An 8,484-nucleotide genomic window follows, 5' to 3' on the forward strand; every position below is an offset into this window, starting at 1 on the left:
TAATTTATCTCCCAATTAAGGCCTATACTTCTTTTTCAGTAAAATACATGTGTTAAATTTTGTTATCTTCTCATAATATTTTTTCTTTTTTTTCTTAAAAAAAATTCCTACAATCACAAGGCTTTGGGAGGGGCCATGGCCCCCATGGCCCCCCTCTAGATCCGATCCTGGGTGTAAGCATCTTTTTAGGTTTTGTAATTAATTTTAAATTTTTATTAAATTGTAGTTATTTATTTTATTGTTTTTAAGAGTCACCCGGATGGGGAAATAAACAATGGTGATGATTTTTATCAGGAAACTTGAGAATATTTGTCAAGTTCCTGTATTAGAGTTTTGATTGTTGCTGTTAGCGTGTGAAAAGCATTTTGTTCAGAATGCGAGTTTTCTGAATTTTCAATAACTGGGTTTTTATCAATTGTTCTTGGTATGGTCCCAATTTTTCTGGCAATTATGTCAGTGTTTTTATCACATTTAATAGAGTTTGCAGGATTGAGGTCAACCCTGTCAGAGTTGTGATTATGATTTTTTAAGATTTTCCCCTTAATCATGGATAAACTGTATGGAAATTTTGAGAAATTTGCAGTGTGTTGATCACTGCAGTTTGCGCATTTGGGAGTGATTTTCGTTTCTTTGTTGTTACTGCAATTTGTAGTTCTGTTTGGCCCAGCACAAACTAGGCAAACAGGGGGACGATTGCAGCCGAAGGAAGAGGGATTAAACTGTTGGCAATTCCAACATTGTTTGATTTGTCGATTTTAATTTTTCAATTTTGATATTGAATTCTCCAAGTTTATTGAGTTCCCAAATAACTCTATTAGATGGGTTATCCATTACATGTATCAGGAACAGTGGGAGTTTTTGTATTTCTGGTCCCCTGTGGAGCTGTGTTGTGTGTGTTCAAGAAAGTTCATTTTCTTTAAGTTTTTCCTTGATCCAATTGAGATCTGTATTAATTGGTAAATCTCTGATAATAATTTTCATAATTTTTTCATTTTTCAACCTGATTGAGTGATGAAAAATATTTTTCTCTACAAAGACAAGGTAGTCTTTGAGTTTGTAGTATGCATTTAATGAGGGAGCATAACAGAGTAGTTTGTTTTTGTTAACTTTTCCTGTGATGTTTTTATTTGTTATTTCAGTGAATAGCTTAAGTTTTTCCTCTATATTTGAGGTATCGTCTACCCATATAGGAGGAATTTTGTTTTTATCTGGGTTTTTATTTTCATCATCAGTTGTTACTATACTAAGATTATCTGAATCGAGTATAGAATCGTCATTTTTATTATGTTCAGCGTCAGAATCAAAAATGTCATTCGTTGTTTTTCTTTTGGCTCTAAACGTACGATGTTTTAGAAAAGGCTTAGCAAACGCAAAAAACATCCATCAAAGTTTTCTTGTGTAATGTAAAAATTTTTTCAAATTTTTAAAAGAACTTTGTTTATTCTAAAAGATTAGATGTTGGCCCGATAAAATTGACTGTTCTTTTTGCATACATTAGAAGATAAGTATTTTAATTAGTTTGGGTATTTCACTGAAAATATTTACGTTACGTTAGTCACGAAAATGTACTATTTTCTGCTTGAAAACTAAACCAGATGATTGAACCAAACAGCACTTTTTATTTTCTTACATCTGTCTCATATCTACTTAAAAGGTGCAAAATATTTATTTTAGTAACAGTAGATATAAATAATTAGTGTGACTAACGTAACATTTGAGCTGTGACGAACGTAACAGTTTGCATGTGACGAACGTAACATTTTACAGATGACTGCTAATATTTAAAACTTATTTAATTTAATGTACATTCTCATAAACAATTTTGAATAAGTAGGCATTCTATATTAATTAAAAATATTTAGGGTGAAAAATACCAGTAATTTTACATTGTAGACCTTCTGTCTACTTAGAAAAGTACTTTTTTAAGGGTTTTTAAAAAGATACTTCCAATTTTTATAATTATTATTTTTTAAAAAAATGAGTAAAGCGAAAGGAGTAGGGGAAGCTGCTGTACTCACGGACAAAATTTACTTTTCAATTTTTGCTGGTCTCTTTTTTGTCAGGTAAAAATCTCAAAGCTTTCAATCTCAAAAATTTTTTCTTAAAAACCATCTTTTTTGTCCGTGGGTACAACAACCCGTTCACCCCGTGGACAGGTGCCTTTGTACCCATGGACATATAAAAAAATAATATATAAATAGGTCTGAGGAACTCAATTATGCTCAATACATTTTCATAAGCCATTTTATAATGAAATACTTCAAACATACATTGAAAATAACATTAAATAAAATCTCCAACAGAAGTTAAACTTTGAAAATTAATCGAAGGTTTTTTCCTTTTTTTTTTTTAAAAATTTTCCTTAATCTTTAACATCAGTGAACTCTTTAAAAAAGTTATTAGTCTTAAGAGAGTTAATGATGTTATGAATAATTAATATGTTTTTAAACAAAAAAATAACTAGATTCATGATAGTATGGCTCTCTATGTATCTACATAACAACTTCAATTTATATGCAAATTGAAACCTTTAACCAAAATTAACCCACCACAAAAAACTCAGTTTCGATTAAACAAACAAAAATCTAGAAAAGTTGACTTCAAATGAAAACAGGTGGGATTGACGGCCTGTAGATCCTACAACAGGTGGGGGTTACTTCAGCAACCACTATCATATCTATAACTTCAAGCCCTACTTCAAATTCATCATCATTGTTGAAAGCAAATTTCGGACGTTAATGACAAGGCACTATTTTGAGGTACTTCACATTGTACGAAGACTCATGTGTGTCCCAAGGAGACTAAAAATTGCTGTCCGTGGGTACACATGGTTGTGTGTACACTGTTACAACCAGAGGTTCCAGACGAGTGAATATATTCCCCCTAAGGTGAAAGCATGGTGACCAAGGGTGCCATACTGGCCAGGAAGTAAAGCAGAGGTGCGAAAGTAGCAGACAGTCGTAGACAGGGGTGCCAAAACAGCAAGCAATCGCTAAATGGCTTGCTGGCGCATGCGCTTCCGGCATACATTCACCATTCAACCACTTCAATATGGCGGACGAATGATAGATTGCACTACGCGTGGCTTCTACGTCTTTCACATTGAATGAAGTACACTATTGGATTAAATCTCAACTTTTGTAGGATAATTCTTTAAAATAACAAGTAAGTACAGCTTTTGATCACTTTGTAGCTTTTAGGGCTTTCAAACATAGTTAAAAGTACGTTTAATGCTTTTCAGTTACCGTTAGTCCGTTACGATACCGTAGTACCATTAGTTGTTTATTTTCAGGTTACCGTTACTATCGTGAAAATTCCATCATTCACACAAAACGCTACTAAATGTATCTATCATTATTTTCTTGAGTACTCGATAAGCAACATTTAATCACCGAAATAGTAACCGCAATGATATTTTCAATAACCAACAAGTGAGAACCTAAATAAAAATGATTCTTGTGCTTCGTGTAGCGAGTGCAAAAAATAAAAAAGAAATCTCTCTCCGTCTATCTTTTTCTTTTGCTTTTTCGCTCAAGTGTTTGAATCATTTCCTGTTAGCGGTTATTCGATAGTGTTAGGAGTTTCTTTAAATTTTTAACTGTCGAAAAATTTTATGCGCATTTTATTTTATTGTTATTTTGATTGAAATGTTGAACGTTTGAGAAACGATTTTGTTTTATCGTAACTTGAATATCCCAGAATATTTTTGGCTGTTCATGTAAATAGTTCATAAGTACATCTACACTTCACTTTCGGTGCGGTTATTTCTCACAAATGATCATTAACTTAACTATGATTATTCAAATAATTACTCGTCTTTAACTTTAAATATATTTGTGACAACTCTTTGATACCAAATAAAGTCTGTAGATATTTATTGTTTTATTCATCTTTAATATTACTTTGTAAAAAAAAAAAAAAAAAAAAAAAAACCTCATCAGTACGCAGAATTTTTTTACAAGTTTTTTACCGCCCCGAGAGTTATTATAATTATTATTATTTATTTTATTTATTTTTAAGAAAAGGATAAAAATTTCACAGGTCCGAAATGTTTTTCATTTGTTTTTACCGACCCGTGGGTCAAAAGAGGTTGAGAAACACTGACGTAGAGAACGATCAGATGAATTAAAGCAATGAGCACTTCTTAACTATGTTGAAAACTCTGAAATATGGTCAAATGCTGTAATTACAAGTTTTAATCATTTCCAGTACTGAATTCATGCAATGTGAAAAGTGTGCAAAACGTAGACTATCATGAATCAAAACAAAACTATTAAAAAAAGAAAAATACACAACTGTATTCAAAAACGCACACAATACGGGGGAGGGGGGGAGGATCTACAGTAAGGGTGCCATTTCTCTCTCCGAAGGTTCATTCTTTTCACCCCGGCTGTCTATTTTTTGAAAGGTGCCTGTTTTTCACCCTAGTTAGAGGTGAAATTCCGGCTCCGTATTGGGTGCCGCTGGTGAACAAGCGTTTCACCCCTGAAAGGTGCCGAATGCAACCTGTAGTTTTAACAGTGTACTTGGGTACAAAGGTATGCCATTTTGGTTTTGCAAGGCAGTCACATCGACAGGACCACAGTTTTACAACATTAAAAATCAGAAACAAAACCTTCAAAATATAGGGAATCATGATAACTACAACAAAAATAAAGAATACAATCCACGACGGGACGAAAGGAAAAAAAAAGAAATTGCTCATGTTTTTTTTTAACTTAGAACCTACTAAAACCAAAAAAAAAAAATGTGATAGAATCTTAAATGTTCATTTGATGGCGTTGAAATTTCCTGGGGTACTGGAGAGGGCTGTGATACACACGTTGAACCCCAATTAGGATCTCTCTCGACGATACCCGGAATTTCCCGACCAACGTCATCCAAGCTGAAGAATTAAGAAAATAGAAAGATAGTCTTAACAAAGGAGAACGTCTCTATTTTTTAGGAAATACATCTCCACCTATTATTAAAAATGAAGTAACGGCAGCTCGTTGGAAAACGTTTGAAAATGTTACATAATAGAGTGACAATAAGCGCTGCTGCAGCATATTTCAGAAAATGCATGAATGATCATTTAGAAATTTAAACATTTGCGGTGATATCTGGAATTAAATTAAAATGCATTCTGCAAAAATGTTTGAAATTTTTTTTTTCCAATATTGCATTTTAGATCAGGATGCACAACACTATTCGTTCGATGAATCAGTAAACCTTAAAAAATAATATGCCGTTGAAAAGTATTACGGACTTTCTTATGACGATAACTAGTATATTGGCAGAACACTAGAGTTTGGGAGAACTATCAACTTGTATAAAGTTAACTTTTAAAAGAGAGATATTTAGGATTTAATTAGCCCAGAAATGATGTTATTCAGCTAGTAAAAGCAGTTTATTTATTTATTTTTTTCCCGCACATTCAAATTGAGTTAATTGAACTGAATCCTTTCATTCAATTTCTTAAACTAATATAGAAAATAAATAAAGAACTATAATGCAACATGAAAGTGATTCCTAAAATGTGTAATGGAATATAAGAGCAAGAGATTAATTACAAAAAGTGTTTTATATGCATTCATTGCTTGTTATTCGATGGTTACGTTAGTCACGTTACGTTTGTCACACACTGTTTTTCGTAAAAGTACCATTAAGGGCCAAAAAGGATTCATCTGTAATAAATCTGTAGTATATTATTAAAAATAGACTGTTTACTTCTTTCAAATATATCGGTCAATTTTAAATGCCTGCGTAACTTTCAGAAAATTATGCCTCATAACATAAGCATTGTTTCTCAGGTTTGCAAAAATGTTACGTTAGTCACGATGCCTTTTTTGGTGAAAAAATACCTGTCAGCTCTTATTTTGCTTCAAATTCCTGGTAGAAATGAAAAATAGTCACCTTGTACATTTTAAATCTGCATATTAAACCAAAAAAAAATTATTTTCACTCCCATTGTAAGTAAAAGAGTTAGAAAATCAGCTGCGAATGTTACGTTAGTCACTATGGAATGACCTTGATTTGAAAATTCAAACTTATTTTGTGCTTCGATAGATAGAGAGAAAGATAGCATTGAGAACAGAAGCGAAAAAAAATAATCTTCCATTAAATTTTATTAGTCAGTTTATAATTAAAATAAAAACTGTATACAACTTTACTAATTCGAAACTTAAAAAAAAATCTACATGAATCTGGGAGAGGTTGAAAAAATGTTGATTTTGCCCCTCTTCGTATCCGAAAATTCGGATCGTATCCGAAAAATTCTAACCCCTCCCAGGAAAAACTTCTGACTGCGCAACTGTTGTACTCTCATGTTTTCATTTTCTGTTTAATTGCATTATTACGTTTACAAATTTACCAAAGTTCAAAAATTTCTCCCATCTCTTTCTTGCCTTCTTGATGTGTTAAATATGCACACACATCAGTCAAAAGCTGCAGCTACTTCGTGGTCCATTTTGTAAACAAACGAAGCGGATTTGACATTACAAGTTGAAAAGTGTGGGAATGCTCGTGACGTCTTTGCGCGCAAAACCCTCGCCCGAGAGTGTGTACGCCTCTCTCGTTCAGCGCTCCCCTCGCCAATCTCTCGGCCATAAAAAACCTCTCGTGCTCTCGGGGAGAATGTGGAGGAAGCGTAAGAAAAATTCAGGTATTTTCTTTCCAAAATACGTTATCTTTCCTATTAACAAAATTCAGTAAATGAAAGCATAAACAATTGATTTAAGTGTTTTTTGATATCAATAATAGGTAACATTTAATACGAGTTGGTTAGTTGTTCTAGCAATCCTAAGTTTCAACTTCTCTGGGCGACCACCTCTTTTATCAACCGATTTTTTTTTTCTCTCGAATGGTTGCTCCTGAGAAGTTTCACTGCATTACTTCTTAGTTGTATGTTTAAGAATATGAAAGTAATAATTTGTGATTACTACTCGATCAGTGAGCTATTATGTTAAAACTTATTAAGCTTAGAAAAGTTTAAATACTGTTTTTCTTTTTCCATCTTTATCTGTGGGGGGGGGGGGAATCGAATGTGTTGGAGTTCTGGGAGGGGCTTCAACTCTTTAAATGCCTCTCGTGGCTGTGCCGTTGATCTATTTACACACAATCGAATCTCGTTAATGAAAAATTGCTTAATGTGAAATATCGCTTTACTCACGAAACCAAACCATGTTGTACTTCATGTCAACAATCACTTAATATGTTTTCGGCTAAAATGAAATCCGGTTAACATGAAATGTTTATCATGGTCCCATGAATTTCGTGTTAACGAGACTCGACTGTGTAAAGAAATATGATATTTGTTTATAGTGCACGTTCCGGGGGAATACGGTACATCCAAGAAACGTGAAATTTGTTGCACAAATATAGTTTTACTTACTATGTGCAATGTGAATTCGTCACTCGACTTTTGATAAATTAATTAGAAAAAAGTTATTAAATGTTTTATGACTTATTACCAAATGGGCACCAAACTAATTGAACTATTGCTTCTTACTTCCCTGTTAACAAAACTGAGTTTTCTAGCTTTATAATTGTTAGGTATCTGTTACAATGAAAGTTTTACCCACAGGCCAGCTAAAAGAATGAAATAAATACACAAGGTGTCCTAAAAGTCCTTGACACATTTTAAAAATTCATAGAAAAGCAACAAATTGTTGTATGAATATGTGGTTAACGTCATAATATTTCAGATTCAAGAACTTATTATGACATCATGGAAAAAAAAAGAAAAAAAGAAATGTGTCATTATAAGTAACTTACTGTGATGTCTATATCTTCACAGTAAAAAAAACAGTCGTAATGTGAGGTGTTTAAACATTTTATTAAACACAAAGCAGTACTTTTCATTACCAGAGTTCAAAGCGTGTACCGTTGGAGCATACGGGGAGAACTTGAGTAGCGTTTAGATGTGGTGTTCGAACAACATACGGTGCACACTTTGAACTCTGTCAATAAAAGGTATTGCTTTCTGTTTAATAAAATTGATTAAACAATTCACATGACGTTCGTTTTTCTTAATGTGACGATACAGCCGTCACAGTAAGTTATTCATAATTTCACTCCCCCCCCCCAATTTTTACGATGCCATAACATTCTTGTGAAGTATTATGGCATAAACTGTATATTCGCACGACAATTTAACTATGTAAGATGAACAAAAAGTTTTGATAAAACTGACTTTTTTGGGTTAAGTTGAAACATTTAGTGCGCACAGATATGTCGAAAAGCATCCCGTAGAATGAGTTGACCAATGAGGCAGTGATAAGCAAAGGGATATAAGTGGATATTTTCAAGTTTTGAGTAAAGCGCGTTTAAAGATAAGGTCCTAGGTAGGCTTTCATAGAAATGTTTTTCTATATCATGCTGTATAGCAACACCAAGACAGAGGAGAGGTTCACCTATCATTTATACTGGTTATCTCCACTTCCTTGCTTTTAGTACTTTTTTCCTTGCAAAAATGTTAAAACATTTTCTTCTCCAGCCATTAAT

Source organism: Uloborus diversus, chromosome 3 (genome assembly GCF_026930045.1).
Source record: "Uloborus diversus isolate 005 chromosome 3, Udiv.v.3.1, whole genome shotgun sequence".
NCBI lineage: Eukaryota > Metazoa > Arthropoda > Arachnida > Araneae > Uloboridae > Uloborus > Uloborus diversus.